This window comes from Moschus berezovskii, chromosome 8, assembly GCF_049115385.1.
Source record: "Moschus berezovskii isolate FMDL1 chromosome 8, NW_MosBer_1.0, whole genome shotgun sequence".
In the NCBI taxonomy this organism is placed as follows: domain Eukaryota; kingdom Metazoa; phylum Chordata; class Mammalia; order Artiodactyla; family Moschidae; genus Moschus; species Moschus berezovskii.
In genome coordinates this window covers 58430351-58454388 of record NC_142467.1, presented here as the reverse complement: position 1 = coordinate 58454388, position 24038 = coordinate 58430351, and the positions used below count along the sequence as shown (strand labels likewise).

The window sequence follows — 24038 nt, the reverse complement described above, 5'->3', positions numbered from 1 at the left end:
TGGGGTCGCAGCGTCAGACACGACTGAGCGACTGAACAGCAACAACTAATCCACTGTGCCCTCAGCTTTACTTAGCTAACCACGTCTGCAAAACCCTTATTTCTTGATCAAGTCACATTCTGAGGTTCTAGGTAGGCATGATTTAGGGGACACTGTTCAGCCCACAACCTGGACTATCCTGACTGTGTGTCAGGATATTATATGAACTTAGTTTCTATCAGAAGAGATCTACAAAAAATTCTTCCATAAAAGCGTTCTGAAGTTACAGCCATTGACTAGAGCAGAAAGTAGCCTCTGTCTTTGTCTAGGCAGGGTCTGCCTTGTTGTCAATAACCTGCTTTGGTCATTTATGTTATCTGACTGGCTCCCATAGCTATTTGGGTTTACAACTCCTGATTTAGAGTAAAAAGTGAGCAATATCGTGATGCAGAGAGAATGGGAGGCTGCTGAGTAGCGTGTAGCAAGGGACCTGATTCCATGAACATTGTTGAGTAAATGAATGGCTCTGTTGGAAGAGTGCAGCAGGGCTCTTCTGGCGGCTCTGTCTCTGGAAGACCACAGATGACGTCTGTTATGTCCCTGTGCAGCAGCCATTACCTTGGAAACAGGCCATCCTGACAGCGTGTCAAGGAAGTTGTTACAGGGAATTATTTCAGCGAGAAGAGATCTCTGCAAAGCAATCTGTTCCAGCCTACTGTGTCATGGAGTAGTCCCCATGTCCCCCTTTTTTTTTTTTTGCTGGAAATGCAGCGGCAACCAGCATGAAGCCTACACCTGTCATGAGCTAATGTGCAATTCCTGCCAAGGTTTGCACTTGGGCTCCGTTAACAGGGGAGAAGAGACCTTCCAGGCAAGTGTGTTAATGTTTAACCCTTTACCCGCAAATTCTCTCTCTCTGAGAAATCTGCCTCTTGCCAACCGCCCCCAGACATTTGGAATTTTGCTTTTTAACATTTTTTTTTCATTTGGGAGGTAGATTGGAGAAAGGCAAGTTAATAGATATTGACCTTCAAGGGCAAATTTCATGGACCTTCTTGAAAAATCAAGGAAGAATGAAGCTGAGCCTTGTCCTGGAGAGTGTTCTTTGGCAGAAATTATATAAAACTGAGATGAGAACCAAATCTCATTGGTGTCAGATGTCTCCTTTCTGTCCAGCTCAGTCAGAGCAAAACCTGGGTGTCTAGGAGAGAGGTCAGCAGATCCTCAACTTCAAAATAACTATCTGCTGTTTATGTGTATAGCGGGAGGTAGGGGGCAGTTTTCAGATGGTATCTGCATTTCACTATGGTTTGTTTCCTATCTTGAGACGTAGGTGGAGAGAGATTGGTGGGGAACACCCATCCCCATGCCTAACCTTTGTAGACTTGGGAACGCTACCCATCAGATCAAGGGTGGGTTAAATGCAGTTAAAAGTTATAGAGGCTGTTGATTATGTTTATGTTTGCAGAGAAAGAGCTGAGTACCTGGAAGGATGGCTGAAACTCAAGGGTCAGAATTGGAGAACCAGAGCTTAGGAGTCTGGGGGTTCTCAGTGGTAAAGGCCTTGGGCTTAGAAGGTATGCTCTGGGAAGTATTAGGGAGCGAAGAAGCTCCAGAGAGGGTGGCTCTGTGCTGAAGACAGAGACTGGCTTACAGAACATGGCTCTGCGCATAGTAGGCCCTCAGGAAACATTTGTTGAGAGGAAGAAATTGGGCAGTCTCCTGGGGTGGAGGAGAGGTTCTGTGTTTCTTTTTAAGTGTGTTCACGGGATGGACCCCATTACTCGAAAAGACTAATCTATTTAAACATTTTAATATCATTTCTAATTAGGACTTCCCTGGTGGCTCAGCTGGTAAAGAATTCGCCCGCAATGCGGGAGACCTGGGTTCAATCCCTGGGTTGGAAAGATCCCCTGGAGAAGGGAATGGCTATGCACTCCAGTATTCTGGCCTAGAGAGTTCCATGGACTGTATAGTTCATGGGGTTGCCAAGAGTTGGATACGACTGAGCGGCTTCCACTTTCTTTCAATGCACAAATACATTGTCTTTATAAACAAAGTCAGCCTCATCTGCAGGATGGTACAATGAAGTGTGTTTACTTTATATGCATGTTGCGACTGTGACATGTAAACTGATTAGTATATAGCAAGTGCTCAATAAATGTCAGCTATTATAATTTTTTAAATGTTTGTTTTTTAACCAAGAAATTCTGCTTCTAGAAATTCACTCTAAGAACATAATCATGGATTTATACAAAAAAATTATTCCTTCAGCATTTATGATATCAAAATCTAGGTTCAATCTAAGTATCCAAGGAGGAAGAACTGGTTGAATAAATTACAGTATATCCATAAAGTGAAACACTATTGAATAATTAAATACCAATATGTCTCCGGATATGATATGAAATAATGTCATGAAATATGGTTAATAAGTGATAAAAAACAAAAATGTAACGGCTTCCCCAGTGGTCCAGGGTAAGAGTTCACTTTGCAATGCACGGGACACTGGTTTGATCCCTGGTCAGGGAAGATCCTGCATGCCATGGAGCAGCGAAGCCTGGGCACCACAGCTGCTGAAGCCCTGGCACCTAGAGCCATGCTCTGCGACAGGAGTAGCCACCGCAGTGAGTAGCCTGTGCACAGCAACCAGAGAGTAGCCCCTGCTCGCCACAACTAGAGAAAGCCTGCACGCAGCAGCAAAGACCCAGTGCAGCCAAAAAATGAAATAACTAAGTTAAAAAAAGTCAGAGAATTTCAGGGTAAGACTGAAGTTTCCTTTAACCACTAAACCAAATCCCCAGCGCCCTTCCCCCATATTCTTTATGGGAACTTAGGTCTTTCAGATTGGTGTGTAGACTTGCAGACCTTGATATGCCTTTATGTGTGTATATATGACTATATAAAACATATGAATTTGCTTGTAGGTGAGGAATGATGATATGCGAATCATGGTGGGCGTTATTCTGCCAGTTGCTTTTGTCACTCAGTAAAAGGCTCTAGAGCCTCTCCAGGTCTGTCTACATGGATCTACCTCGCTCTTTCTACCCGCTGCACTGTGTTCCTTGGGTTGACTATGTCATAGTTTATTGATCCATTTCCCCGTTGATGGACATTTAGGTTGTTTCCAGCTTCATGCTGTCACCAACAGTGCTATGAATAAATATTCCCTTACATGCCTTCTCGTCAAGTATGTGGGATTAATCTGATTAAATACACATCTGTGGAGAAGGAAATGGCAACCCACTCCAGTATCCTTGCCTGGAGAATCCCATGGACAGAGGAGCCTGGCTGCCACAGTCTATGGGGTCCCAAAGAGTCACATGCAAGTTAGTGACTAAACAACAACCTATAATTAAGATTAGGTTTTCATCATTGGGAAAATGATGCTTTAACCATCAGTTATCCACTCTCCAAAACAACATGCCTAGACCTTACAAAGAAATACGAGACAATTGTATTTAGCAGCTCTAATTGTGACATAAATGGCAGGCAGCCCACCCCAGGATTCTTGCCTGGAGAATCCCATGGACAGGGGAGCCTGGGGGGCTACAGTCCATGGGGTCGCAAGAGTCAGACACGAGTTAGCGACTAAACCACCACCACCAAACACAGAAAAGAGAAAGGCTTTATGAGTAGGACATGGAGCCTTGGAAGACATGAAAACAGTAAGCCAGCCCATACAAAGATTTAAATCAACTTTGGTATGGCAGAGGTGGCAAAAAGATGTAATAGACAACTGGCAGAAAATAACAATGCGTACGAATAAATGTGTCATTTAAGAATAGAGTGCTGTGACACATAACAAAGCAGGGAATAGGTGGTGCATGCCAACAGATGCGTCATGCTCGAAGAACTTGAATAAAGAACACGTGTTAGGTTCTTTAGCCCATTGGTCAGAAAGTTACAAATTTAGTACAAATCTTGACTCTCAGATGGGTTAAAATCTAACCTGGTTAATATGCTGTACCTGTATCAGTGTGGAAAACAGGAGGCCGGTCATCATTACCCATATCGATGTGCCTGCTCTGGTTTGGGGTGGCAACCTGGCATGACCTGTCCGCTTTATAAACGTGCATTCCTTTTGAAACAGTAACTCTAGATCTAGGAGTTTCATCCCACTGGAATAAATATATAAGTATAAATAAAAAAATAAATACACATCTGGAGTACGTCTGGCATCTGTAATAAAATATTTGTGAGCTTTGACAATTGGCTGTACTCTACCATAAGTGGATTTTATAGAGAAGAGACATGACAAGATAATTGATAAGAAAAAGATAGATACCCCAAGACTACGGTCTCTGGAGACAGATAATATATACTCCAGGCTGTGTTAACAGAAAGTTCCTAGAGTCTGGGGGAACCATGTGTCTTGCAGGAACTCTTGAGGCATCTGGTACATAGTCTCATTGTGAACAAACCACAGAAGAAACTCTGTGGACGTGACAGGCACATTTGTCTGTGACTACTGCCTTGAGGCAGGCTGCTTTCCAGCCCCAGTCTAGCCTTTTCTCCACCATGGAAAGCCATTGTTCTCTAGAAGACAGATGCAATATATGTTTGCTTTGTTTCTTTCAGCTGTGCTCAGGGGTAGAGGACTTAGTTCAGTTCAGTTCAGTTGCTCAGTTGAGTCCGACTCTTTGCGACCCCATGAATTGCACGCCAGGCACGCCAGGCCTCCCTGTCCATCACCAACTTCTGGAGTTCACTCAAACTCATGTTCATCGAGTCGGTGATGCCATCCAGCCATCTCATTCTCTGTCGTCCCCGTCTCCTCCCACCCCCAATCCTTCCCAACATCAGAGTCTTTTCCAATGAGGCAACTTGTTGCATGAAGTAGCCAAAGTATTGGAGTTTCAGCTTTAGCATCAGTCCTTCCAATGAACAGCCAGGATTGATCTCCTTTAGAATGGACTGGCTGGATCTCCTTGCAGTCCAAGGGACTCTCAAAGAGTCTTCTCCAGCACCACAGTTCAAAAGCATCAATTCTTCGGCGATCAGCCTTCTTCACAGTCCAACTCTCATATCCATACATAACCACGGGAAAAACCATAGCCTTAACTAGATGGACCTGTGTTGGCAAAGTAATGTTTCTGCTTTTTAATATGCTATCTAGGTTGGTCATAACTTTCCTTCCAAGAAGTAAGCGTCTTTTAATTTCCTGGCTGCATTCAGCATCTGCAGTGATTTTGGAGCCCCCCAAAATAAAGTCTGACACTGTTTCCACTGTTTCCCCATCTATTTCCCATGAAGTGATGGGACCAGATGCCATGATCTTTGTTTCCTGAATGTTGAGCTTCAAGCCAACCTTTTCACTCTCCTCTTTCACTTTCATCAAGAGGCTTTTGAGTTCCTCTTCACTTTCTGCCATAAGGGTGGTATCATCTGCATATCTGAGGTTATTGATATTTCTTCCAGCAATCTTGATTCCAGCTTGTGTTTCTTCCAGCCCAGCGTTCCTCATGATGTACTCCGCATATAAGTTAAATAAGCAGGGTGAGAATATACAGCCTTGATGTACTCCTTTCCCAATTTGGAACCAGTCTGCTGTTCCATGTCCAGTTCTAACTGTTGCTTCCTGACCTGCATACAGGTTTCTCAAGAGGCAGGTCAGGTGGTCTGGTATTCCCATCTCTTTAAGTGTATCTATATTTGTATTGTATATGTGTGAGTATGTATTTGTCACTCTGCAAACCCAAATCTGTTTTTGGTTGCTACATGCGTTGTGGTACATTTCCCAGGTGTAGGTGGGGAAAATTCCTGCAGATGGCACTTGCATCTGATATGGGGTTGATCTTTTTTCCCCCTTCCATCTGATCTGAGTTTGGAGCCTCCATCAGTGAGATACAACCTACCTACTCTATTGAGCAACGAGGACTGTATCTGTTTTAGACAGATACAGGCATGTTTCTTTGGTGATTTCTTTTGTCATCCTGAAGCATTCTCTATACAGTCCACCGAATTGCTTTAACCACTTTGGTGCCCTAAGCTGCCCAGTGTTAGGTTTGCAAATCATTTGTGGACCAAGTTAATAATCCCATCACTAACATGTCTTCTCTGTAGGTAACAAATAGGGATATTATCATTTCTTAACCATTTTTGTGTATGTCAGACTGCAGACTCCCAATCTAGGAGCTTGGTGCTGAACAGCCAGGGTAAGGAGGTTATTGGCCATGGGACTGTTTTCCTTGCACTGGTTCTTTCCAAAGACTAGGATAAATAAATGTAGGTTCAATTTTCTTCCTTTTTTAAAAAACTTCTGCTATTAATGAAAACTCCTCTGTGATCACTTCTAACAATACTGTGGATTCTTAAAAGTCCTCAAAGATGACACCAAAGGACCCATTCTTATCAGTTGTCTTGCTGTTGTTAGTCACCTTTGACAGACTTCTTTTAGGCAGTTCAGTTTACAGAAACAGAACTTGGACTTCCAGGGGAATCCTTTAACATGCTGCTCAGAGTTTAATTTGACCTTCAAATTCCTGGCCAGACCCAGGAACCTTCAGAAGTTTTTGTTTTTTCGCCCTGTTCTACCTTAGTGCAACCTTTACTGGGTAAATTCAGGTGACATCTTCTTTCTCTTTGTGCTGTTTCAGTGTCCAGGCTTTGGAGGGACTTCGAGTTCTGTGTCCATTATTTGCCAGTTGTGACCTGGGTTGTCATTTAAAAAACTTGATCCCTGGATTTATCACCTGAAAATGCTGATAATGATAGTCTGTGTTGCTAGTGTATTGTGAGAATTAATGAGGCAGTATATGTAAAACAATGCCAGGTGCACAGTAAGCATTCAGAAATACACAGTGAGGACGAAGAAGGTGACTTTATTGAGTATTTCAGAGAAATCACCAGTTTAGGAACTGAAAGAGGGGACTGGGGGCTGTGGGCAATAGGGGTGGAAAGCAATCACTTCTTTCCCCCAGTTTTGCGTAACTATGCTCTCTTTTCATGCCCACAACTGATGAGCCACAAACTTGTCCTTCTGATGCTTTTAGGTGGTTTTCTAGAAAGTCTCAAGGCCAAGACTTAGAATAAACAAGATATTCTAAAAACTTAGAATTTCCATTATTAGCTGGAAAGAATATACACCAAACCCCTAACCCTCCCCTTGTTTTTACTGAGAAATTGCCCATCTGTTTTTAAGGGAGGTTCCTGGATCTGCTTCGATAGAACAGATTTAAGAGTCTACCCACAGGCTGTTCACTGAAGGTTGATGTGACAGCAGGTCACAGAGACATCCAGCTCAGGCAGTTACAAGTGATGACAGAACTCAAGACCTTTGAAGTCTCTAATTTAGCCTGAGACACTAAAAATGCAGAGTCTCGGTCATTGGAGTGTTTCCTTATTGGGTGTATCAGCTTCTGTGAGTTTTCTGAGAAATCATTTATTATAAATCAAGAAAAGGGAAAGAGTGTGAAAAATGTCTTCCTGAAAAAGGCATTTCTCTAACCCACTCCACGCTGGTCCAAATATCTGGTGACTGCCAGAGTCAACATAATCTGTTGCTGGATTTCAGGCCAACATGATGTGGTCGATAGCGGTATTGAGGTTAGGTGATTTCCTCCTTTTTTCCATTTTCATCTTGGCCCAAGCACCTGAAAACCCATGGAAACGATTGTGCTAGGCTAGTGATTTTTGAGTTTTTTGTTTGTTATTTTTCTTGATCTGACACCCCAGTCTGTAGTCAGCGCCTGGAAGTGGCAGGACAGATACTTGGGGAGTACAAATGTAGAAAGAGTTTGAGAACCAGTGTGGTAGGTAGCCTTATCCAAAATACAAGTGGGCAGAAATATGATAGGATTTGACTGTATGACCAATGGATTGTTTCCCAAGGCACATTTGCTTTACAACTCAGCTGATGGCATGTCCAGCTTCCCACCTCACAGGAAATAAGTTGTTCCTTACCAAGCAGTGGAATTTTTTAATAGTTATCAGACAGGGTTTCCTTCTGGTCCATTTTTCTCTTGTTTAAGTTGGCTCAGCGGCGCTGAAACCATACTGCTGCCATCTCTGGAACCTCCCGTGGTATGCACCGTGTGCTGGCCTTTTCTTTGTCTGAGAGGAAACCAGTATTCCTCACAAGCCTGTTTTATGGTTGACATGGAACTCTTGGAGAAGTCTCTCCCTGTTTATTTGTAGAACTAAAATTCATGCAAAACTTGGACAAAGAGATTGTTTCATTCTCATTTCGAAGTTTCTGGTGGTTGATAAGATGCATGGAAGAAGGGCCTTGAAGGGCACTGCTGTAGAAAAGAGGAACAGAGATTGTGAACTTACAAAGGACAGTGACAGAACTCACACAGAGTTAGAGGGAGACACGGGAGTCCCGTTGAAAGTGAAACGGAGACCCACTGGGAATCTCAGGAATGAGTTCCTCTTCAGTGATGGAAATTGCTTCTCAGCTCACCAGGGTGCTGATAAAGTGTATTAGTGACTGTTCCTAGGAGAGCAGAATATCTTGTCTACATTGCCTTGAAACAAGGTATTGGGATCACTGTGCCAGAATATAATTCACAGCAACTGTGTTTCTTTTCTCTTGGACCATGTTGGTATTAATGTAGTTAGAAGAGAAGATGCGCAGAACTGTCTCATGATTGTCTGCAAAGTCCATTTCCTGCAGCCATCTCTGCCATTCCTTTCTTGTCTAGGAGTGAAGAATGCAGACCCAGAGAAACTCCTGCCCGTGTGAGAGAAATCCCCGGCCTCTGCAGAGGGTCTGTCCTGCCAGCAGTGAACTTACTCATTTGGATGGTTACACCTTTGGCACCCATCAAAGCGGGTTTATTTCTTCCTCACGTTGCATGAAGTGCTGTATGCTCTGTGTGTCCTAATCAAAAGACTTAAGTAAGGTCAGTGTAGGGAGCAAAGAATTATTGGCAAATTTGATACGTGTGTTTTTGTTTATACATTTTTTCCCACAGTAAATTGCCCAGGAGAGTGACTAGGTCTTGCTTGCAATTGTTAGTGTCTTTTAGATTCCTCAAACATATTAATATCTCAGAAGCCCTGCATTTCACACAAGGGAGCCAAACTCATCTTCTCCTAGACCCAAAGGAGCTTTCAGTCAAGTTATTAGACCACGTGTTCGTTGGTGAGAGTTTCCTTGCTGCAGCTATTTTCAGTGTGAGCTATGTGTTCTAGGTCCCTCTAGCGTTAAACACAGTGCCTCATGGATGGAGGAAGGGAGGAAGGGAGAAAAGAAAGGGTGGATGAGGCAGACGGAGGGCAAGCGGGAAGGGATCCATAGATAGCATGCGACAGAAGAGTGGTTTTTCAAACTTAGCAGTGCGTAAGAATCCCTAGCTGGGCTACTGCACCAACATAGATTCCTGAGCCTGGCTCCCGTGAACTTCCAATTTAGCTATCTATGTTCTCGACAAGTCTCCCTGGTGGTTTTGACGCAGGTAGGCCACTGGCCTCACAGTGAGTAATGTTATAGAAACTCTGAATGTGACTAATCAGTTTTACCTTGTGGAGCGTGACAGTGGGTGGATCAGCCACAAGAAATGTTTCCCAGAGCTACAGTCCTGACTCTGGATGGAGAAGGAGAGTGTATTGAGTTTCACAGCATGCTGGTGAGGGGACAAGCTGATTTACCATTTCATCTTTTAGAGGATGTAAGGATGTAGTACTCACTGAAAGGTCATCATCTTTAATCCCACAGGTAAACTTATCACTGTGCACCTGGCCATTTCCTTTTCCTGGGGCTCTTTTCTTCCCTTGAGATTCAAGCCATGTCATATGACTTTATTCAGGGAACAAGAATGTGTAGTATATTGTAAGCTTAAACTTTACTGGGGTTGGTTTGGTTGCCTCCTCGAGATGGAGATGTTATATAACAGTGCTTCTGCTGTTTGCCCTGTGCCCCAGTTCTTCTCTGGAACTCGTATTTCTTGTGAAGTGGAACCTGCCACTGACTAACAGGATTCTTTTCCAGGCATTTTGATCCCTTGTCTGACCTTTCTCTGCCCTCACCTCCCCACGTCAACTTGTGCACGGACTGCTGTTGTGTGCTGGTGCCCTGCCAGCCCATGTGCTGGATGAGGTGGTATTGCTTGGTGCTGCGTCCACTTGTGGAAGGATTTTATGTGAAAATAAAAACTTTTCCATCAGTTAAGTTACTTATGTGCCGAACTGCCTTCCATGTACTGGCCTTTGGCAGACACAAAAGATCTTTCACCCCGCGCCATCTTCAGCCTCTGGACTGAGGCGAATGTCTGTTGCTTTTGGCGCTTGTGCTGGTTGCTGGTAGAGAAGTCAGCAGAAGGCTCCAAATAAGCCCCGTCATTGGTACAAATAGGAAACTGAATTGACTCCTGGGCAGCTGTGTTTGGAGGTCTCTTCTGCTTTTGTGATCCTGCGAGCCAGTGGCACTGTCATAGCAGTCTCTGATTTGCAAAGATTTCATTCAGGATGCTGGCCATGGGATGTGGCCAGAGGAAGTCTGTGTTGATTATCTTGCTGGAAAGGCCAGATGGCAGTGGACTTTAGAGTTCTAAGTCCCACTTTGCCCCAAGGTGCCTGAGCAATTGCAGCCCACTGACAGCTTGAAGTATGGTGCGCTGGGTAATTGGCTTCCTCATTTAGTAATTTGTCTGCTTTCTTTCCTCTTCCTCTGCTTCCTCTCTTCTTGTAAACTGATAGCCTCCTGCCTCTTCAATAGACTGATAGAGAATCCCCTGAGCAGCAGCTGAACGGAGGGGGTGGCCAGAGCCCCAGGTGGAGGGTTGTTTGGAAACTGACACAGAAAAATCATCATCTTTCTTTCCTGCCTTTCCTCTGGCTACCTATCTTGGTTTTGTCGCTTTTTCATTTTTTCCTTAGCTGCTTCTATCACTGTCCCCTCTTGCTACTTCACCCTCATATTTTTCTTTCCCTTTTATGGATGAATTTCTCTATTTTGTCCCCATCTTTTTACTTTTTCTGTCCTTCCATTTTTCTTTTTTTGATTCCCCTCATTCTTTGCCTTTGCAGTTGATCTACTAAAATTCAATTCAGAAAAGGAAATTGCACCACATTTATTCAGGCCAACCTACCTTTTTCTTTCTTTTTTTTTCCTCCAAGGAAGAAAAAAATTTGAAAGCATGTTTCCGGCCCTTTCTGGCACCTTCATCCCCTCTAATGTGTGTTTGTCTTCAGGTGTCAGAAGTCCCAGAGCACAACATCTCTGCTTCATTGAAAGTACAGATGCACCACTTTGAGCTTTTACTCCTGGACCTGGGGAATGATGTCTGGTTTCAGTTAATAAGTCATTTTGTTCTCCAGGTGGAATTCAGATTATTTCATTGCAAACTTAGGAGCAGACCTGACCCTAGTGTTGGGAAGAGTTAAACTCCTTTGCCTCTCTAGATTGCAAGCAGGCTATGTCCATGTTAACTACCTCTTCCAGATGTTTTCCCCAGAAGTTGGGTAGTCCTGCTGGCAGAGATAGATTATGATCTCTGCCTTATGGTAGACCAGTTGGCTCTGCCATCAAGGCAGCCTAAGTAAACCCTGTGGACAGGGACTCTGTTCAGAGGTAAAAGGAACAGCTAACTGCAGTTCACCACACTTGCCCATTTTTTATTTTAATTATAATTTGCAGATGGCATCTAGGTCAGTGACTCCCATTCTGTTTTAGAGGGCAGGCTCAGGAGTCAGGGTACTTGAGTTCACATTCCAGCTCCACCAGCTTTGTGACCTTTGACAAATAACTCATCCTGTCTGAACTTCAGTTCCCACATAAGCTTCATGGAGAACTTTGTCTCTCCCCTTTTTTTAGAGCTGTATCTCCAGTACTTAATATACACAACACATAGTAGATGTTAAAGAAATGAATTTCAGACATGAATGTAATGGTTAAGAGCAAGGACTTCAGGCAGATTCTTAGGGTTCAAATCCCACTTCTGCCACTTACTGACTTTTTACATTATTAGTTTCCTAGTTTACTATATTAGTATCCTAGGACTGCCGTAACAAATTAGCACAGACTTGGTGACTTCAAACAACAGGAAATCATTCTTTCACAGTTCTGGAGGCTAGAAGTCCAGCCTCCAGAATCAAGGTGTCTGAGGGCTGCACTCCCTCTGAAGGCCCTGGGCAAGTATCCTTCCTTACCTTTTCGAGTCTCTGGTGGCTCCAGGTGCTCTTGACTTGTGGTTGCATCACTGTGGTCTCTGCCTCTGTCTTCACATGTCTTCTCCTCTTACGTCTTCTGTGAGGACACTTGGCATTGGGTTTAGGACCCGCCTGGATAATCCATGAGGATTTCATCTTGAGATTTTTAACTTAAATCTTCAAAGACCCTTTTTCTAAGACAAGCTTACGTTAATAGTTTCTGGTTAGATCTTCAACATAGCTTGTTAGGGCCACCCTTAAATCCACTCCAGGGCTGTCATGAGGATCAACTGAGTATGTGTAGTGCTTAGGGTAGTGCCTTACAGATAGTGAGAATGAAACAACTGCCTTTTCCGACCTCACAGTCACCCTCTAACAAAATAGCTGAGACAAGTGTGTGTAAAGTTGTATAGTGTGTGGCACACAGTAAGAGGCCAGTGAGTGTTATTAATTTAGTAAATTGGTATTAAAGGCCAATATCTAGTAAGTAATAATAAAGGATAAAGAATGCAAAAAAGGCTTTTTCCTTGACTGTGCTTACGTTCTGGTAGTTTTCATTAGTATTCTTTCAATCACTACCACCATGATAGACTCAAGTCTTATAATACTGAACCACCCTTGCAAGATGCTGAAAAATGAGTTTCCTAGGCGGAAGAGGTCAACACAGACAGCCCACAGCTGAAACTAAATTTCTGCTTGTGGTTCCAGAAGCATGAAAGATCAATTTTAGTTTTAGCAAAACTGAGTTCAAAGATTTGGGGTTTGGTTTTCTAGGGACCCTTTTTTTTTTTGATCTGGTAGATGTGCAAGGAGCATCAGTCTTGTCTGAAAACTGCAGCTGGTTCTTGGTCTGGCAGTGGTGGCAATCTGCTGGGGGCAGGGCACGGGTCGCATCCTGGCCCAGGGTAGGCAAGGCTGTTGGAGAGGAGGCAGAGGCCCGTGGGCAGTGGGCCACGGGGTGCATTAACCTCAGAGAACAGCCTTGCTGGTCCCTGTTGCTGTGACAACAGTGGGCCATGCCAGTAGCCCCAAAGAATGAATTAAATGAAAGGAAATTGCTGGTGTCCTCAAAAGAAAAGAGAAATTAAAGCAGCCTTCTCAGGAATCCTGGGATATCTCTTTGACCTCCATACTCATGTTGAACTTGTCAGCAAGAGATACTCTCAGGGGTGCCAGTTGGAGGGACCTCCCTTACCCACTGGATGTCCTTCAGAGAAGGAAGGTAGATGGCACAGTTCACAAACACTGGCTCTCCCTGGCTGGACCTGGAACAAGGACCCCACTCTGTGGTGGCGGCCTGGGCTCAGCATCAGCAGTGCTGGCCTGTTTTATCTCCCAGCTCATCCCACATCTGTTGAGTTTGCCCTGATGAGACGCGGTGACCTGGAAACTCACACAGAGCTCTGTTTCGGAATAGACTGTATAGAAAATAAACATGTGGGATAAATAAAGCACAGGGCAGGAAGTAATGGTTTGAAAAAGTTACCAGGAAAACCACGGGTGAGGTCAGGTTCAGAAATTGAATGGCTTTCGGAGGCCCTTGGTCCTGACATCACTCAGAGGGCTCAGTAGAGACCTCCAAGTGGAGCGGTTGCTTTTGAAATTGGCCCAGTGCTCAGTGTGCTAGCAGGCAGAAGAGCCCTGACCTACTTTTTTCCCTTTCTTTTGTTCTTTTTTTTTTTTTTGAAGAAAGTTTTGCTGCTTGTTGTGAGGCCTCCAACAGGGCAGTGAACTTGAAGAAGTAAGCTTTTTGCGGGGACACTGTTTAATATGTCAGGTTCCATGTCTCCCTCATGGAGATGAGCCAGCCCTCTTAATGGGCTGTGTGGGGATCTGGCTGAAATGAGAGACTTGGCATAGTGAGCTCCCTCCCTCTGGCCCCCTCAGGCTGCATCCCAGGGCACTGTGATGCATGTTTAGGGTTCTGCCCTGCTGGGAAATTGATAAAATGGCCTTTTTGAGCAGTCAGACCAGAGGGCAGGCTGCAATGAAACCTCCTGGTAATTGGATCACGGTTTGTCATGCCCTTCTGCACATATGCCAGTGCCTTCTCTCTTTACTTAGAATAGCACCCAGACTCCTTGCCGTGGTCTTCAAGGCCCAACCTGACCTGGTTCCTGTGGACAGCTTCAATCTCAGCCTCAGCCTCTCTCATGCCATTCTAGCCACTCACCCATTCTTTCTGCTCCTGAATCACCTCAGGCTCATTTCCTCCCCAGGCCTTTGCACTTCTTCTTGGAAAATTGTCCCTAGATCCCCACATGCTGGCTTCTTCTCTCATTGCTGCACAGATGTCACCTCCGGAGAGAGATCGGTGCCACCACCTTGTCCAAAATGGTCCTACGCCCCACTAGTCACTTTCCATTGTGGCACTCTGCTTCCTTTCCTGCATGGTTCTTATTGCTCCCTGACATCATCGGTTTACTTCTTTGTTAACTCATTTATCGTTTTGCCCCTCACCCTCAAATATCAGTGGCTGTGTTGTTTTTGGCCACCAGTTTATCCCCAACTTCTAAAAGAGTGCCTGGCTGATAGTTGGTACTTAGACTTTTGTTAAGTATGTGAGTGATTACCAAAATCGTGGGCTTTCTGAAATGCTGCCCAGAAGAGAGATTGAAAATTCTCAAGTGACAGATGTCTCTTGGCCCAAGACCTGTATTTTAAAAGATGTGGACAGTCTTCACAGAGATGCTTTTGGCCAAGAGCACACCTAAGGGAATCTGGAAGTCAGTTTGGGGTTGGAGGTAACTGTTGGCATAGTTTCTATTAGAAGAAACAGAAAATCCACTTAAAAGCAAGTTAAAAATTTAGGGCATTTCCTAGCTGACTTAACAAGTGGGTAGGGCTGTTGTGATAGTGATAGTGTCAGGGCCTTACTTTCCCTCTACCTTCCAAGGGCTACATAGCATCCATGGGGTTGCAAAAAGTTGGACATGACTGAGTGACTAACACTTTCACTTTTCATCTCCATTCCACCATTCTCCATGTGTGCCTTTTCCCTTTAGGTTTGTCCTCATGTCATAGGATAGATGCAGTCACTAAGGGTATCATCTCACACAGTCAACTTGAAAAGTAGGAAAAGGAAATGGTCCTGTCTTGTGGCCTCCTTAGGGACAAAATGAGTTATTGAGCAGGCTTTTCCTCCTGTCTCTTGACCAGAATGGCAGTGATGCTCATTCCTTAAATAGTCACTGGCAAGAGGAATCTACTATCTTTGGCTTTGACTAATAAAAATTCATCCCCTGGTGTAAGGGAGAGGCCCAACTTCTCATGGTGCACTCGACTTATAGATCCCTGTGTCAGATAGAGGCTGCTTGGCTGACATCGACAAGTTTCTTTACCAACTGAAAGGCCTTTTCAAAGCATACTTTGCTCCATGAGCAAGTGACAGGCTTGGAGGCAGCCTTAAAAACCTGATTAAATAAACCTTGGGGCCAAGTTGACAAAAGCTTAGAGGGAAACAGAGTGGAGCGAAAGTGGGTAAAAGCAGAAGTAAAAGAGGAAAGATAAAGTAGAAAGTGGTCCATCAGGAGAAGTATCACTTCCCTTTGTCTGGTTGCCTTGGTTGTCCTCTTTTGTCAAGGCAGCTCTGCAAGTTCAACAAATGCTCACTAGGTACCAACATTAGATTCTTTGCTCAAGTAGTATTTCACTCAGCCATGACTCTTGTTCATTCTCAAAGGTTTCCAGAAAAGGAGATGTTCTCACTAACCTGCTAGCCCTTCAGCCGTGACTTCAAGGGAAACTTTTTGCCTAGGGTGCACCTAAGAGAAGAGCAAGCCCTCTGGGTCTTGCTGTGGTTTGCTTGGAGACCAACCTCTGCCAGTCTATGACCAAATGTTTTTTCAGGATATCACAAAGGATACCTTAGTTTTCTGGGTTTCACACTAACTGTTACAGGTCTCATCATCTATTTGGGTTCTTTGGTGGTATTTTTATGACACATTTTATTTAGTGAGAAAAATCATAACCACATTATCTTGTATCTGCTAAAAACACTTGGTTTCAAGACAGCATTTCACACATGCTTTTTGTCAGCATCTCCTTTGTTCTGTCTGTGAGTAAATACTACTACTCCGATTTTGCTTTAACCAAATCCTGTAGGAGTTAGCACTTGCAAAAATCTTTTCATTTCTACTTCCCACCAGATTTCTTTGAAAAAACCGTGACCTAGACTCCAACCTACCTGACATCCTTCCTTGTATCACACAACTATGATGGCCTGTGCCAGTCTTATACAACCTGATAATATCTTTGTGGTTGATTTTTGTTTGTTTTCATTTTAATTCTTTATTTTTCTTGTCATTATGAAACATTTCAACCTGCACAAATAATACAGCAGACATCCGTTTACTCACCACTGAGATTAACACATTAACATTTTGGTGTATTTGCTTCAAATCAGTTTTAAAAACATGAAATGCAATAGCTAAAGTCCATCCCCAGAAGATTAACTGAATGATATGCACATTGTTTGCATGCATGCTCTCTATCTAGTTGTTCACCTAACAATATATCGTATTTGTATGTCAAGGGTTTACTTAAATGGTATTCCATGCATAGACTTTTCAGTTCAGTTCAGTTCAGTCGCTCAGTCGTGTCCACTCAGTCGTGTCCAACTCTTTGCGACCCCACGAATCACAGCATGCCAGGCCTCTCTGTCCATCACCAACTCCTGGAGTTCACTCAAACTCACATCCATCGAGTCGGTGATGCCATCCAGCCAGCTCATTCTCTATCGTCCCCTTCTCCTCCCACCCCCAATCCCTCCCATCATCAGAGTCTTTTCCAGTGAATCAACTCGTCGCATAAGGTGGCCAAAGTCTTGGAGTTTCAGCTTTAGTATCAGTCTTTCCAGTGAACACCCGGGACTGATCTCCTTTAGAATGGACTGGTTGGATCTCCTTGCAGTCCAAGGGACTCTCAAGAGTCTTCTCCAACACCAGAGTTCAAAAGCATCAATTCTTTGGCCATCAGCTTCTTCACAGTCCAACTCTCACATCCATACATGACCAGTGGAAAAACCATAGCCTTGACTAGATGGACCTTTGTTGACAAAGTAATGTCTCTGCTTTTTGATATGTTATCTAGGTTGGTCATAACTTTCCTTCCAAGGAGTAAGCGTCTTTTAATTTCCTGGCTGCAATCAGCATCTGCAGTGATTTTGGAGCCCCCCAAAATAAAGTCTGACACTGTTTCCACTGTTTCCCCATCTGTTTCCCATGAAGTGATGGGACCAGATGCCATGATCTTTGTTTTCTGAATGTTGAGCTTCAAGTCAACTTTTTCACTCTCCTCTTTCACTTTCTTCAAGAGGCTTTTCAGTTCCTCTTCACTTTCTGCCATAAGGGTGGTGTCATCTGCAAATCTGAGGTTGTTGATATTTCTCCCTGCAATCTTGATTCCAGCTTGTGCTTCTTCCAGCCCAGCATTCCTCATGATGTACTCTGTATATAAACTAAATAAGCAGGGTGACAATGTACAACCTTGACATACTCCGTTTCCTATTTGGAACCAGTCTGTTGTTCCATGTCCGGTTCTAACTGTTGCTTCCTGACCTGCATACAGGTTTCTCAAGAGGCAGGTCAGGTGGTCTGGGATTCCCATCTCTTTCAGAATTTTCCACAGTTTATTGTGATCCACACAGTCAAAGGCTTTGGCATAGTCAATGAAGCAGAAATAGATATTTTTCTGGAACTCTCTTGCTTTTTCCATGATCCAGCGGATGTTGGCAATTTGATCTCTGGGTCCTCTGCCTTTTCTAAAACCAGCTTGAACATCTGGAAGCTCACGGTTCATGTATTGCTGAAGCCTGGCTTGGGGAATTTTGAGCATGACTTTACTAGCGTGTGAGATGAGTGCAATTGTGCGGTAGTTTGAGCATTCTTTGGCATTGCCTTTTTTTGGGATTGAATTGAAGACTGACCTTTTCCAGTCCTGTGGCCACTGCTGAGCTTTCCAAATTTGCTGGCATATTGAGTGCAGCACTTTCACAGCATCATCATTCAGGATTTGAAATAGCTCAGCTGGAATTCCATCACCTCCACTAGCCTTGTTCGTAGTGATGCTTTCTAAGGACTACTTGACTTCACATTCCAAGATGTCTGGCTCTAGGTCAGTGATCATGTTATTGTGACTATCTTGGTCATGAAGATCTTTTTTGTACAGTTCTTCTGTGTATTCTTGCCACCTCTTCTGAATATCCTCTGCTTCTGTTAGGTCCATAGCATTTCTGTCCTTTACCGAGCCCATCTTTGCATGAAATCTTCCCTTGGTATCTCTTAATTTTCTTGAAGAGATCTTTAGTCTTTCCTGTTCTGTTGTTTTCCTCTGTTTCTTTGCATTGATCGCTGAGGAAGGCTTTCTTATCTCTCCTTGCTGTTCTTTGGAACTCTGCATTCAGATGCTTATATCTTTCCTTTTCTCCTTTGCTTTTCGCCTCTCTTCTTTTCACAGCTATTTGTAAGGCCTCCTCAGACAGCCATTTTGCTTTTTTTCATTTCTTTTCCATGGGGATGGTCTTGATCCCTGTCTCCTGTACAATGTCACAAACCTCCATCCAGAGTTCATCAGGCACTCTATCTATCAGATCTAGTCCCTTAAATCCATTTGGTTTAGACTTTTGTAATACACTTAATTTTTGATTTGTGTTTTTTAGATGTATCCCTGTTACTTCAGTAGATCTACTTTATTTCAGTTGTTGCTAGTGATCTGCCATATGGATATAGCACGGTTTGTTTATTCACTGCCCTATTGATGGATATTTTGGCTTTTAAGGAAAGCATTCTCCATATTTCCTTTTTTCTTAATATATAATTGTCAGCAAGGCCAAAATGAACTTTCTTATACACATTTCCTTGTGCACATACAGGAAATTTTCTTTACTGTTTACTTGTAAGTAGAATTGCTCATGCAACGAGTTGACTCACTGGAAAAGACTCTGATGCTGGGAAAGGTTGGGGGCGGGAGGAGAAGGGGACGACGGAGAATGAGATGGCTGGATGGCATCACCGACTCTGTGGACATGAGTTTGAGTGTACTCTGGGAGTTGGTGATGGACAGGGAGGCCTGGCGTGCTGTGATTCATGGGGTCGCGGAGAGTCGGACACGACTGAGCGACTGAACTGAACTGAATGTAATGTATATTTTATAATTAAGTTGAGCTTAAGAAATTGCTCTCTAAATTGATTCAATGAATTTATAGTACCATTAGCAAGGTACAAGAACTGTCATTTCTTAAGATTCTCACAAGCACTTGATATCATCAGTTTAAAATATTTTTTTCCATTCTGATGGGTATGCAAATAATATTTTTTTTTTAAATGTTTGCATTTTCTGGAGTGTTAGTGAGTTGAGCATTTTTTCGTTTGCTTGTTGGGTATTTCATTGTTTGTTTATATTGTCAATTGTATCCATTATCCATTTCTATACTGGGTTTTCTATTTCCCACTGATTTGTAAAGAGTTCTAGGAGATTTTTATCAGCTCTGAGTCTTTCAAATATCTTCTTTTAGTTGGTTGTTTATCTTTTATGTTCCAAATCTTATATATAAAGATTCTTCTTTTAAATTTCAATTAGGCAAATTGATAAATCAATTCTTTTTTACTTTGATCTTATTGTGAAAAGTGAAGGTGAAGTTGCTCAGTTGTGTCCAACTCTTTGTGACCCCATGGACTGTAGCCTACCAGGCTCCTCCGTTCATGGGATTTTCCAGACAAGAATACTGGAGAGCGTTGCCATTTCCTTCTCCAGGAAATCTTCCCCACCCAGGGATTGAACCTGGGTCTCTCTCATTGTAGGCAGACGCTTTACCATCTGAGCTACCAGGGAAGTCTTTTGATCTTGTTGTAGCTTGTTCAAAAAAGTCTTTCCCTATCACAAAATGAAAAATTCTTCTTCTTGTTCCTTCTAAAGGGAAAGAATTGCTGGTTTTTCATATTTACTTTTTTTTTTCATTCTCCTAGAATTAATTTTGTGTATGGTGTGAAGCATACATTTATTTTTTCACATAGATACCAGTTGTCCTAATCCCACATTTTGAACAGTCTTACCTTTATTATGTATGCAACAACTTTGGCCTGTTTGGAAGTAAGGGTGAAGGAAATCTATTTGTTTTATTCCACAAAGCCAATCCTATAATAATTCTTCCCATACCCTGTGCTAGTGCGTCTCAAACTCTAGGGCACCTGAGAATCACTAGGGGAGTATGTCAGGCATGCAGATTCCTTGGACCCACCTGTGACCACTAAAGGAGAATATCTGCGGGTAGGAGCCTAGGAATCTGTATGTTAAACAGATGCCCCAGTTGAGTTTTATGCAAGTGGCCTCTAGAGCGCACTGAGAAATCCTGCCTTTAATTTACTACCAGGAAGTTACAGTTATCTATATCCATACTGCACATCTTCCAGGGGACACAGTTGATAATGTTATGTTTTCTCTTCTTTTATACACTCATACTCTTACACTCACTAATGAAGGGCCCCAACCAACCCCTTTGATGAAAATGAAAAGGATTCCAATCTTCAGTCTCCTGTGATTGCTGTGGGCTCAATAAATCTCCTAAGGAAATCAGATAATATTTGTTAGGCTTGTATAAATGAACGTCTATGAGTCCAGACAGGTTAGAGACCCATGAAGTGAAGTAAAAGTTGCTTAGTCATGTCCAGTTCTTTGCGACCCCATGGACTATACAATCCATGGAATTCTCCAGGCCACAGTACTGGAGTGGGTAGCCTCTTCCTTCTCCAGGGGATCCTCCCAACCCAGGAATCAAACCGGAATCTCCTGCATTGCAGGCAGATTCTTTACCAACTGAGCTATCAAGGGAGCCCTAGAGACTCATAGCACAGGCTGATTTGCTGCTCAGTTTGACCACCATGTGTATTCCATTTTGTTAATTCCTCTCTTCGTAATCTTGCTGTTTCCTGCCGAATCTATTCTGTTAATTCTGGTTGGACCTGGAAGGAAGTTTTATAATTTAAAATAGTAATAATTCACCCACAAGCCTCCATCTTGGGTGGTGGTTTCCATTGCTGCTGTCATCAGGGCTTTCCCAGGGGAGAGGTTGTGTAGCCTACAATCTAAGCTGTTTCTTAGGATACCTAGACTCCTTGGCACCATGGGGCCAAGGCAGCCTTTCATACTTTAGGAGCAGGAAGATTGTGTTTCTGAGACTGGCATGTATGTGTGTGGAACGAAATGTGGATGAGTTACTGGCAGCAACAGAGCTTTGTCTGCTCATTTCAAATGTTAAAGAAGCCAGAGAAGAAACATTTCTTAATGCAAGAGTACAGGAGCTCCATTTACTGAGACAGTATGTAAAGTTAGGTGAACACTCAGAAGCCTTTGGTGGAACATTTATATTTTTACTTGTAAATGAGTCACTGTTTTCTGTGTTTCACTCTGAAGTGTACTATTAGTTTGATACTATAGTGGTTTTGACTGTCAGGGTAGCATAACAAGTTTATATGAATCATTAGGAAATACCTATTTTTCTTGTTGCTTCATTTTCAGGCAAATTCCAGACCTCCCAATGAGAACAATGGGAAATCTAATCTTTGAATAAATGACTCTCAATATAATTTCTAGACATGAAACATAACTGCTCTCAGATCTTTTCCTTTGACTTGAGATGGGAAATCTGATCCTTTCCATTGATGTGGAGAGTGTCCTGTCTTTTAATAGGTTTCATGGAGAAGTATAATTTTTGTCTTGTTTTGAGTATTATTAGTTCAGATAAGGCAGAGGGGAAAAGAGTGACCATGTAGACAAATATGACCAGTTGTTGGAAAACCAGTAGGAAATCCCAGGAAAAGCATAATCTTTGTAACAGGTGCATTTCTGTCTGACTTATCTCTCTGGATTTCTCTTAGGAAAGGCTTTGTTGTGTTCGCCTGGTGTTGACAACACTGATTCCACCTCTGTACCCACAGATAAAATAAGCTGTTCATGATTAACCTCTTGGACTTTGCACAGACACCTGCTTATGCAATTTAGTGATCCCTGGTGGCCAGAAATTCTTGGACTAGCTCACATCCGCAGTGCAAATACTGAGTGTAGGGCTCAGGTCACCTGCATTTATAGTTTTTGGTACTGAGGTAGATTTTAAAGTGGTTGCAGGACATATTACCTACAGTTGCATGTACAGGGCAGTCATTGAAACCAAGAATGAAAAGTCAGGTATAGAAATGAAGTCTGGAAGACACACAGAAAGTTGACTAGTGATCTATGTTTATTATTTTAAAAAATAGAGCTTTAGAAAGAGGTAGAACCGGAACTTAAACTTGGGTCTGAGTCATACCAAAGTCTGTATTCTCATCACTACCTTGTATTGCTCCTCACGGGATTGTAGGAAAGACCAATGCAATTCATCACTAAAAGACTTGACTGCCAATATCACCCAGAGAAAATTATACGAGGATTTTTATATATATGTATTTGACATTTAAAAAGGATCTTAAGTGTAGAACTGTTAGAATCAGTGACCGCAAGGTCCCTATCAATAATTACATGACAGTGGGATTCTGTATCCATTGATACTAACTACATAGTTGACCAGTCCTTATCGGTATTAAGGACAGTGAAGTGTACACTTTCCCCATCTTTGGGAACATGTGGAATAGAAAAAGGGGAGCAAGAACTGGCAGGATGCATTGGAATCCAGCCATGACCACACAGTAAAGGCAAGTGGATATTCCCTATCAGCATACATACATTCTTTTTTTTTTTTTAGTGTACAAACAGTCTTGTATCTCCAATATGAAACTTTAAAAAGCTTTCTTTGACCCACATCCCCCTTCAGACACTGGCTGATTTCTTTCCTGTTCACTGTGTAACTTTTACAAATATTCTGTATAGCCACCAATGTAACATGTTCCTTCCCTTCAGTTTTCTTCTCAAGGATGACCCACATGGGCTTCAGACCCTTACTCAGATACCCTCCAACACAAAATCTAAAAGTTGTTTTCTGTATTCATTTTCCTCAGATTCACAGCCGCAATCAACTCATGATTCCTTCTTTTTTTGAACTTGGGTCATAATTGACATAACATTACACATTAATTTTAAGTGTACAACATAATAATTTGATGTCTTCGTATATTATGAAATGATCACACAATAAGTCTAGTTAATATCTATCACCATACATAGTTATATAATTTTTTTTATTGTGATGAGGACTTTGAAGATCTACTCTTGGCAACGGTCAGATATGCAATGCAGCTTTGTTAACTATAGGCACAATGCTGTACATTATGCATGCTGCATGTATGCTCAGTTGCTTGGTCTTGTCCAACTCTTTACAAGCCCATGGACTGTAGCCTGCCAGGCTCCTCTGTCCATGGGATTTCCCAGGCAAGAAGACTGGAGCCAGTTGCCATTTTCTTCTCCAGGGGAATCTGTATTTGTGAGCTTGGAGCTTAGGTGTTTTTGTTTGTTTTTTTTAGGTTCCACATATAAATGAGATCATACTACATTTGTTTCTCTCTGACTTATTTTTTTTAGCATAATGCCCTCAAGATGTGCCCGTGTTGTTGCAGATGGCAAGATTTCATTATTTTTTTATGACTGAATAATATTACCTTATAAATATATGCACCACATCTTCTTTACCCATATAGCCACTGATGGAGACATAGGTTATTTCCATATCTTGGCTACTGTAAATAATGCTGCAGTGAATGTGGGAGTGTATATATCTTTTTGAGTTAGTGTTTTCATTTTCTTTGGATAAATACCCAGAAGTGGAATTACTAGATCATGAGGTAGTTCTATTTTAAAATTTTTGAGGCACCTCCATAATTTTTTCCACAGTGGCTGCATGAATTGACATTTCCATCAATAGTGCACAGGGATCCCTTTTTTCCACATCCTCACTGGATACTTGCTATTTCTTGTCTTTACAATAATAGTCATTCTATAACAACTATGTCAGCATCTCTTATTAAAGTTTTGTTTTTTTT

At 42.6% G+C, this 24038-nt stretch overlaps 1 long non-coding RNA gene across 1 annotated transcript in view; it reads left to right on the top strand.

Annotated features, from left to right (window-relative positions):
- The first annotated feature begins 8763 nt into the window (after window positions 1-8763).
- The window catches only part of LOC129559537 (uncharacterized), a 128487-nt gene continuing 113212 nt past the window's right edge, over window positions 8764-24038 (top strand). Inside the window, exon 1 of the long non-coding RNA XR_008686563.1 lies at window positions 8764-8828. This is a non-coding gene — a long non-coding RNA (uncharacterized LOC129559537). The remainder of the gene's footprint in view (window positions 8829-24038) is intronic.